Raw genomic sequence first — 8,441 nt, 5'->3', positions numbered from 1 at the left:
CTCTGGACTTATTGGTAAGGCATTTGTGTGTCATGGGATGGGAGATAAATCCAACAAAAATACAGGGGTCTTCCACCTCAGTGAAATTTCTAAGTAAGCAGTGGTGTGGGGCATGTTGAGACCTCCCTTCTAAGGGGAAGGATAAGCTGTTGCATCTGGCCCTTTCTATGACCAAAAAAGAGGCACAATGTCTAGTGGCTTCTTTGGATTTTGGAGACAACATATTCTTCATTTGGGTGTGCTACTCTGACCCATTTACTTAGTGACCAGAAAAGCTGCTAGTTTTGAGTGGGAGGAGGCTCTGTGACAGGTCCAGGCTGCTGTGCAAGCTGCTCTGCCACTTGGGCCATATGATCCAGCAGATCCAATGGTGCTGGAAGCGTCAGCGGCAAATAAGGATGCTGTCTGGAGCCTTTAGCAGGCCCCTATAGGAGAATCACAAGGCAGACCCTTAGGATTTTGGAGCAAAGCTTTACCATCTGTTGCAGATAACTGCTCTCCTTTTGAGAAAAAGCTTTTAGTCTGTACAGGGCCTTAGTAGAGACTGAATGCTTAACCATGGGCCACCAAGTTACCATGAGACCTGAGTTGCCTATCATGAATTGGGTGTTGTCTGACCCACCACACCATAAAGTTGGATGTGTACAGAAGCACCCCATCATAAGATTGAAAATGGTATATTTGAGGTAGGGCCAGAGCAGGATCTGAAGGCACAAGTAAGTTACATGAGGAAATGGCCCAAATGCCCATGGTCTGCACTCCTGCCACATTACCTTCAGTTTCCCAGACCAGAGCTATGGCCTCTTAGGGAGTTCCTTATAATCAGTTGACTGAGGAAGAGAAAACTTGCACCTGATTTACAGATGGTTCTGCACGAATAGGCAGGGACTGGCCAGAAGTGGACAGCTGTAGCACTTCAACCTGTTTCTGGGATATCCTTGAAGGACAGTGGTGAGGGGAAACCCTCCCAGTGGGTGGAACTTCAAGCAGTGCGCCTGATTGTTCATTTTGCTTTGAAGGAGAACTGGCCAGAGATGTGTTTGTATACCGACTCATGGGCTGTTACTAGTGGTTTGACTGGATGGTCAGGGACTTCGAAAGAGCATGATTGGAAAATTGGTGACAAAGAGGTCTGGGGAAGAAGTATGTTTGATAGACATTTCTCAGTGGTCAAAGAACATGAAGATATTTGTATCCATGTGAATTCTCATCAGAAGGTGACTTCAGCAGAGGAAGATTTTAATAATCAAGTGGATAAGATGACCCTTCCTATGGATACAAGTAATTTTCTTTCCTCAGCTACTCCTGCCATTATCCAATGGGCTCATGAACAAAGTGGTCATGGTGGTAGGGATGGAGGTTATGCATGGGCTCAGCAACATGGAATTCCATTCACCAAGGCCAACCTGGCTACAGCCACGGCTGAGTGCCCAATCTGCCAGCAGCAGAGACCCACACTCAGCCCCCGATATGGCAGCATTCCCTGAGGTGACCAGCCTGCTACCTGGTGGCAGGTTGATTACGTTGGACCACTTCCATCATGGAATGGGCAGCAATTTGTTCTATTTGGAATAGACACATACTCTGCATATGAGTTTGCCTTCCTTGCACACAGTTGTTCCACAAAAATTACCATCCATGGACTTACAAAATGTCTTACCCACCATCATGGTATTCCACACAGCATTGCTTCTGATCAAGAAACCCACTTCACAGCAAATGAAGTGCAGAAATGGGCACATGCTCATGGAATTCTCTGGTCTTACCATGTTCCCCATCATTGAAAGGCAACTGGGTAGACAGAATAGTGGGATGGCCTTTTGAAGACCAAATTACAGTGCCTGCCAACTAGGTGTCAATACCTTGCAGGGTTGGAGCAGTGTTTTCCAGGAAGCTGTGTGTGCTCTGAATCAGAGTCCACCATATGCTGCTATTTCTCCCATAGCCAGGTGTGTTAGTTAGATTCAGTTGTCAACTTGGCCAGGTGAGCATACCTAGTCTTGTTGCTGTGGACATAAGCCAATGGTACGTGAACCTCATCTGTTGCTAATTACATCTGCAGTCGGCTAGGAGGTGTGTCTGCTGCAATGAGTGACATTTGACTTAATTGGCTGGTGCTTAAATGAGAGAGCGCAAGGTAACACAGTCTAAGCAGCTCGACATTCCTCATCTCAGCACTTGCAGCTCAGCCCAGGCCTTTGGAGATGCAGAAAGAAGTCACCCCAGGGAAAGTTGTTGGAACCCAGGGGCCTGGAGAGAAGACCAGCAGAGACCATCCTGTGCCTTCCACGTAAGAAAGAACCTCAGTGGGAAGTTAGCTGCCTTTCCTCTGAAGAACTAACAAAATAAATCCCCTTTTATTAAAAGCCAATCCGTCTCTGGTGTGTTGCATTCTGGCAGCTAGCAAACTAGAACACAGGATTCACAGGTTCAGGAATCAAGGAGTGGAAATGTGAGTGGCACCACTCACTACCACCCCTAGTGATCCACTAGGAAAATTTTTACTTTCTGTACCTGAAACCTTAAGCTTTGCTGGTCTACAGGTCTTAGTTCTAAAAGGAAGAGTGCTTCTATGAAGGGACACAACAATGATTCCTTTGAACTGGAAGTTAAGACTGCCACCTCGCCACTTTGGGCTTCTCATATCACTGAATCAACAGGCATGAAAGGGGATTAATGTTCTGTCTGGGGTGATTGATCCTGCCAAGGGGAAACAGGACTGCAACTACACAATGGAGGTAAAGAGGAGTTTCCTGGAATACAGGAGATCCCCTAGGGTATCTCTTAGTACTACCATGTCCTGTGATTAAAGTCAATGTGAAACTGCAATAATCCAATCTAGGCAAGACTACCAAAATGGCCCAGAAATCTCAGGAATGAAGGTCTGGGTTGCACCACCCAGCAAAGAATCACAACCAGCTGAAGTGGTTGCTGAGGGTAAAAGGAACATGGAATGGGTAGTAGAAGAAGATAGTGATAAATATGAATTATGACTACGTGACCAGTTACAGAACCAAGGACTGTGGCCGTATGAATATTTTGTCCCTGTTTTGTTATGAGTGTGTTTGCATTTGTACATAAGCATATATCTTGTTTTCCTCTTATCATATGGTATGTTCTATTGCTTATGTTATAATATTTAAGTCATAGGATATGAAGTTTAAGAGTGAATGTTACCTAAGAACTTGCACCCTATTCTGGAGAGATGTAGTGCATTTCTGGTTGCATTCACATTAGTTGAGTATTGCTAGGCAAAGCATATGTCTGTTATTGTGTTCTATTTGGAAAATAAGTGAGTTTCAAAGTGATGTGTATAGCTGCTAAGTTGACAAACAGTGGACTGTGATGGTTGGGTTCTAGTGTCAACTTGGCCAAGTGATGATGCCCAGTCGTCTGGTCAGGCAAGTAGTGGCCTGACCATTGCTGCAAGGTTAGCTCATGGCTGGTTGATAAACCAGAAGGCTGGTGTATTAAATCATCAGCCAGTTGATTGCATCTGTGGCTCATTATGTCTGTGATCAACTAAGCTGTGTCTTCCACAATGAGGTAATACAATCTGTTGAAGGCTTTTAAGGAAGAAGAGAGACTCTTTCACTGCTTCTTCAGTCAGTGAGCCTCTCCTGTGGAGTTCATCCAGACCCTTCACTGGAGCTGCCAGCTTCACAGCCTGCCCTGTGGATTTTGGAATCTTCCACTCCGATGGTTGCATGAGACACCTTTATAAATCTCATATTTACAGGTATCTCCTGTTGGTTCCATTTCTCTAGAGAACTTTGACTGACACAGATGCCTAACTTGAGCCTTGAAGTATATGTGGCACCTGGCTAGGAGGAAAAAATTTCTATTATTTGACCTTTCAAACCGTCTGTCTTGTTCTTGCTTTATGTCTTTACCTCCCTGAGAAGCTATGAAACTCCTGGTTCTTAACTCTTCTCGCTCTACTCATAACTCTGATGGGCTGGATGGTGGTACAGCTGACATGTTCCAACGATGTTCTGAAATGCCATTTAGTGAGTCATGGCATTTAGCCTATTCAGGGTGTGAGTTGGGGCAGTCTGTTTCAGCTTGGACACAAGTAGGAAGAAATTACTACTGCCAATAGCATTTAAATGCCTCCTACTCATGCTTCCAGCTCTCTGAGAAAGCTAAGTGGGAGAGAGCTCACAGCTGTAGACAGAATGGCATTGCCCTAGAGAATGCTGACTCAGACAGGTAGTGTCCTGAGCATGTAAATGGGTCCCATGGGTTTGTGCAAGAACTGCCCCTCCACCCCCAGCAGGTCAGCAGCCAGTGTGAGGCAGCACCATGAGGGTGAGCTGGACTTTCCATCAAAAGATTCCATTCTCAAAGACTGGGCTGTGACTAAAGGTGCAAACAAAGGCTTGGAACTTTCTGAGTTGAATCCTTTTGGCCTTGAAATGAGAAATGAATGTTCTGCTATGGGTAGGCATGGAACAAAGAGAGAGAGAGAGAGAGAGAGAGAGAGAGAGGGAGTGTGTGTGTGTGTGTGTGTAGGGCTGGAATAGATGGTAAGTTTTCTTTGGACCAGATGATGAAGGATCATTGATGGTTTTTCAGTGAGTAGACTATTATTCATGGTTTGCTATATGCAGAATAAAATGTTTGAAGTTTTCTTTCCACAAATTGGATTCAATTCTGGAAAAATTGTTTTTTCACTACACAAAATCTGGCGTTAAAGACTTCTTTCCTATGTTATTTTTTGTATATAGCTGAATGATCTCAAGGTGCTGAAAGGGGGTAAGTCAAGTAAGCAGCAGTCATTTTCTTTAGAGCACTGCTTCAGTGAGATCTGTATCTGTTGGGCTGCACAATGTCACCTCCTCCTGGACTTGGCTCTGATCTTTCATATTTGGCTTAGAGAGTAAATACGTTTTCAAGTCTCCTCCCTGCTCCCTTTTTCATTACACAACTTTGAAAAACCTTAAACCCTATAATTGGATTAGGGGATTTTTAGAGACCCTAGGTACCTGTCAGAAGCACAAGTAAACTCTTTTTCGAAAAAAATTATCATTTGAGCCCTTGTGGTGGGTTGGAGCTCTGTATCCCATAAAAACATATTCTTAAACTTAATCCATTCTTGTGGGTGTGATCCCTTGTAAGTATGACCTTTTTTTTTATATAATTTTATTTTATTTATTTATTTATTTTTTTACATGGGCAGGCACCAGGAATCAAACCCAGGTCCTCTGGCATGGCAGGCAAGCGTTCTTACCTGCTGAGCCACCGTGGCCCGTAAGTATGACCTTTTGATGAGGTTACTTTAGATCAGGTGTGGCCCAGGATGGGTCTCAATAATATTATTGAAATCTTTTTAGGGGAAGACACACAGAGAGAAAAAAGTCAGGGGGAGCAGCCAGAAGCTGAGAGTAAATGATCCTGGAAGAGAAGGTAGAGGCCAGGAGAGGCTGCCGTGTGCACTGCCATGTGACAGAGAAGCCCGAGACCAAGAATCCCTGGCAACCAGCCCCAGAACATCGGCCTTCAGGAAGAAAGCATCGCCTTGATGATCCCTTGATTTGGACTCTTCCTAGCCTCCAAACTGTGGGCCAATACATTCCCACTGCTTAGGCCAACCTCTTTGTCACGTATTTGTTTTGGCAATGAATAAACTATTCTTTTTACAATTTTTCACAAAGTCTGAATCTCAGTCAAAAATTATCAAACGCACAAAGAAACAAAACCATGTGATCAAACACAAAGAGAAGCAACAGACAATAGAAAAAGACCCACAAGATTTCTAGGTAATGGAATGGACAGACATAGACTTTAAAAATAACCATTTTGATCTGTTTAAAGAAATAATCATAGTAAGAGAATGAGGATTATGGTGGATGACAGATCACTGGAAATCATAAAAAAGAACCAAATTGGAATTCCATATCTGAAAAAGAAGATACAGTAACCCCTATTAAGAATGTAATGGAGGGCTGCTGCCACGGCCTGGAGCTTGGTTGAGGTGGATGGTGGGGTCCAGCTGGAATGAGGCACTGCTGCTGCATGCAAGGATAAGCAGCCAGAATGCAGTATTCATGCACCTGGCCCAGGAGGAAAATGGGAAGGGGGTACATGCAGATCTGGTCTCTAGTTGAGAAACTATGAAAAAGGCAAAAAAAGGCTCTCTGTTACTTTTGATGGGAAAAGAGAATATTTTCCTAGTCTAATGAAATGGGTCTCTGAAAATGGAGCTACTGTTGAGGATTTGACATGTTTAACTTCAAAGAAGAGGGCTTTGGTTTGAGAGAAACAAGAGATATCAAAACAAAAGAATTATTTTTATGGGTTTCAAGAAAAATTACCAATGACTGTTGAATCTGCTAAAAATTCAGTGTGGGGGCCCTTATATTCTCAAGACCAAATTCTTTAAGCTATGGAAGATGTCACACTGGCCTTTCATGAGCTGCTTGAGTGAGCCAGTCCTAACTACTTCTGGCAGTTGTACATTCAGACCCTACCCAGTGAACACAATACTCTTCTCTGCTTTGAAGAAGATGAAGTTCGGTAACTTCAGTCAATACAAGCCATACATGATGTCTTCAGCCAATATAAAAGAGCAGGTTGATGGCATGCCTATTTCTATCGAGTGGCCGAGACAAGCTCTTTGGGGAAACCTCCTCACCCATCCCCTGTGTAACTATGTTTAGGAAACTACAGTTGCATTCAAACTAATTGCCAGCAAAGAACCCATCCTCATGCCAACAAACTTCCCTTGAAGGATTCTTTCATTTATGAGGGCTATAGGTGGGCAGCCTCTTCTGTTATGATGCAACAAAACCAAATCCCCACAGTGGATGGTTCTCGGGTGACCCTGGCACTGATTCCTTTATGGGACATCCTCTAGGTTGTAGCCTAGGTTGTGACCACTGTGAGTGTGTGGCTCTGCAGGACTTTAAAGCTGGGGAGCAGATGTGCATTTTTTATGGCGCTCAGTTGAATGCAGAGTTTGTGATCCACAGTGGTTTTCTTCTTTGACAATAATTCACATGACATAGTGTATACAAAGCTTAGAGTAAGTAGCAGTGAGAGACTCTATGCCATGAAAGCTGAGGTCTTGGCTCTCACTGGCATCCCAACTTCCCCTGTCTTTGTATTGCATTTTACAGACAGTTATTGCCATGTAACTCTGCCCAACACCTGGCTTTTCTGAGTCCTCTCCACTACCAAAGAAGAATTGAAAGAACATTTGCTAGGAAAAAATACTATCGATAGAATCTTTGTTTTGGATAACTCTGAATTTTCAGTTAGCTGGGACAATGAAGTCAAACTCTGGATGTTTCTTGAAGACAGAACATCAGTTCTTTTTTGCTTAGATTTTCCATTATATAATTTTTCCTCTATAAAATGTCAACATGCATCAACATAATGAAGTAGCAAGTTCAAAAGCTGAAGGGTTGATGCTATCAAACCATATAAGACTGCCATTTTAAGTAAGAACCTGAGTGTTTGATATAGATACATTGAACTCAGGTGCTACATTTTTTCATGATGGAAGGATTTTCATTTGGGGACAACTCAAGGGCATTTTTTTCAATGTTCCCTTTTAGATTTCATTGCTTCATATCAAATAATCTTTGCCAATCTTATAAACTTAGCCCAGTTCTCTCTCGTACTTCTCCCCATGGAACATCACTTCTTTTAAAAACATATAGGGCTGGGCAATGGTGGCTCAGTAGCAGAATTCTCACCTGCCATGCCAGAGACCCGGGTTCGATTCCCAGAGCCTTCCCATGCCAAAAAAAAAAAAAAAAGAGAGAGAGAGAGAGAGAAAGGAAAAAGAAAAACATATAAATCAACTACTGAGGAGGATAAGTCCTTCTTGAAAAACCATGAACTTTCTGTTTGTGCAACCATGGCCATCAAATTGCACTTAGGTGAAGAGGAGACTTCAAGAGTATGGCTGTCAACTGGGAATAGTTCTGCAAACAGACGGAAGAAAAGGCTTCACTTTCTAAATAAGAGGAGCGTAACCCTGGTGTGTGGGAGAGCTGTGTGGTGGACCCAGAGCTCCTCCTTGTCCTGAGAAACCTGGAGGAGGAGGCAGATGGGCAGGAGACCACAAAAAACGGGCTTTTAAATGGTGTATGCTCTATCTCCAAGGGGATCAGTTGAGAAAAAGAAAACTTAAAACAGGAAGAAAGTAAAGGAGTGATCAGAGATGCCCAAGAACCTTCTTCAGACAGCACTGATGAAGTTAAGGAGTGGCTCTGAGATGAAGCCTGATCTGTTGGGAAATTCAGTTTAGCAAAATTTATGAATAGTCCATTTACATCACTGTGTTTCCTTGTAAACATTTTTCTTTCTGCAGACAGGAAGATATATTTTTGCTGTTTTATATAAATATGATTTTTAAAGTAATTTTTAAAGTCTGGCTTCCCTTTCTGATTCAGATTGCCATCTTGCTTCTAGGCAGAACACAAGTTCAC

General features: G+C 43.1%; 1 pseudogene; it reads left to right on the top strand.

Annotated features, from left to right (window-relative positions):
* Positions 1–4,305: 4,305 nt before the first annotated feature.
* Positions 4,306–6,985, top strand: LOC143690426 (actin-histidine N-methyltransferase-like; annotated as a pseudogene).
* Positions 6,986–8,441: the final 1,456 nt, after the last annotated feature.

The sequence above is a fragment of the Tamandua tetradactyla genome, chromosome 7 (assembly GCF_023851605.1).
Source record: "Tamandua tetradactyla isolate mTamTet1 chromosome 7, mTamTet1.pri, whole genome shotgun sequence".
Lineage (NCBI taxonomy): Eukaryota > Metazoa > Chordata > Mammalia > Pilosa > Myrmecophagidae > Tamandua > Tamandua tetradactyla.
Note: the sequence above shows the minus strand (reverse complement) of the source record. Positions and strands in the feature narration are given on the sequence as shown.